Source organism: Oncorhynchus keta, chromosome 34 (assembly GCF_023373465.1).
Source record: "Oncorhynchus keta strain PuntledgeMale-10-30-2019 chromosome 34, Oket_V2, whole genome shotgun sequence".
Taxonomy (NCBI): Eukaryota; Metazoa; Chordata; class Actinopteri; order Salmoniformes; family Salmonidae; genus Oncorhynchus; species Oncorhynchus keta.
Window position 1 is genome coordinate 67,548,138 of NC_068454.1, and position 2,500 is coordinate 67,550,637.

The following is a 2,500-nucleotide window of genomic DNA, read 5'->3' on the forward strand; positions in this document are numbered from 1 at the left end:
TCTCTCTCTCTCTCTCTCTCTCTGTCCCTCTCTGTGTCTCTCTCTGTCCCCTCTCTCTCTGTCCCTCTGTGTCTCTCTCTCTCTGTCCCTCTCTCTCTCTCTATGTCCCTCCTCTCTCTCTCTTTGTCCCTCTCTCTCTCTATGTCCCTCTCTCTATGTCCATCTCTCTTTGTCTCCTATGTCCCCCTCTCTCTCTCTGTCCCTTTCTCTCTCTCTATGTCCATCTCTCTCTCTGTCCCTCTCTATCTCTATGTCCCCCTCTCTCTCTCTCTCTCTCTCTCTCTCTCTCTCTCTCTCTCTCTCTCTCTCTCTCTCTCTCTCTCTCTCTCTCTCTCTCTCTCTCTCTCTCTCTCTCTCTCTCTCTCTCCACTCTCTATGTCCCTTTCTCTCTCTCTCTCTCTCTCGCTCTCTCTCTGTCCCTCTCTCTCTCTATGTCCCTCTCTCTATGTCTTTCTCTCTCTATGTCCCTCTCTCTGTCTCTCTCTTTGTCCCTCTCTGTCCCTCTCTCTCTCTATGTCCCCCTTTCTCTATGTCCCCCTCTCTTTTGCATTCTCTCTCTCCCTCCCTCCCTCTCTCTCTCTCTGTCTCTCTCTTTGTCTGTCCTGTCTCTGTCTGTCTGTCTCTGTCTGTCCCTCTCTCTCTCTCTCTATGTCCCTCTCTCCCTCTCTCTCTCTCTTTGTCCCTCTCTCTCTCTCTATTTCCCCCTCTCTTTTTGCATTCTCTCTCTCTCTCCCTCCCTCCCTCCCTCCCTCTCTGTCTCTGTCTCTGTCTCTGTCTCTGTCTCTGTCTCTCTCTCTCTCTCTCTCTCTCTCTCTCTCTCTCTCTCTCTCTCTCTCTCTCTCTCTCTCTCTCTCTTTTCTCTCTCAAATTCAAATTCAAGCTGCTTTATTGGCATGAAAAACATTGTCAATATTGCCAAAGCAACAATGTATACAATATACATTGTAACAAAATTATAAACCATAGCAAATAATAACATAAAATGGTGGTAAATAATAATACAAAATTAAATACAAAAATAATAACAATAAAATGTAACAGTCAATAGTAGAAATGTATCAATCTAAAATCTATATGGAAAATGAAACTATAACTAACCTATAACTAAATAATGGTCATCTTCTCCTTTATATCAGTACTACAACTACCATCAACGTTACTACTACTACTACCATCACTAAACTGTTATCACTACCATTACCACCCATACCTCTACTATTTGGAATGATAAACAACAATAATAATAGTCATAACAATAATAGTAATAATAAGGAAGTTACTGCTTACTATGCAGATGTTATTATTCAGTGTCCCTCAGGCTATGGCAGGAAAATACATATTTGGCTGCAAGAGGAGCCATTGCTCCTTCGCCCATGAGTATTCTTAGTTTTTCCTCTGGGTTCAATTTGTAAAATTTTTGAATAAATGTAGTCGTTTCTGTGAATAATGAATCTCTTTGTGAGGAATATTTATCACTGTCTGTCTCTACCTCCCCTGTCATGCAGTGACCACATACACGCTCCTCTTTGGGTAGCCATGTCTTTTTATGTCTGCCGGTTACTATTGCCAATCGGTGATCACTCAGCCTGTACTTGGTAAGGATCTGTCTCTGCTTCGTATCTCTGACAGTAGAGATAATCAGCCAATTCATAATCTCTGTTTAGGGTCAGATAGCAATTTAGTCGGCTTTGGGATTTTGTTTCGTTGTTCCAATGTTGTAAATTTGATTCCTTTGATTACTTAATGATTTTGTTTATTGGAATTCTTTCTTTTGAAGCAGTGCTGGTGTCAGCTTGGTTGGTGAGGTCCAACACCAGCTGACTGAGAGGGCTCGTTTCTGGGCTCAGCTCTTTAGTTTGAAGTGCTTTAAATTGCAGACTTGAATTGGGGCCCAATTCTGCCCTACATGCATTAGTTGGTGTATTTCTCTGGACTTTAAAGTCCAGTTTATTGAGTGGCCTCCAAACCTCACTTCCATAAAGTGCTATTGGTAGGATTACACTGTCAAATATTTTGGTCCAAATTCTAATTGGGATGTTGATTTTGAATAATTTCATTTTTATTGCATACATTGCTCTGCAGGCTTTTTCTTTGAGTGCATTCACTGCCATGTTAAAGTTTCCAGAAGCAGATATGGTCAGACCAAGGTTGGTGTAATTTTTAGTGTGTTCAATTAAGGTGTTGTTCAGGGTGAATTTATATGTGTGTTTCTGACATCTATTTTTGGGGGGGGGGGGAATCATGATGTTAGTTTTTTGGAAATGTACTACCAGGGCCCAATTATGGCAATATTGCTCTAGAATATTAATGTTTTGTTGAAGACCTTCTTTGGTTGGTGATAGAAGTACCAAGTCATCAGCATGTAGCAGGTATTTCACCTCTGTGTCAAATAGTGTGAGTCCTGGGGCTGGAGAATGGTCATACATGTCTGCTAATTCATTGATATAAATGTTGAAAAGATTTGGACTCAAACTGCAGCCTTGTCTCACACCTCGACATT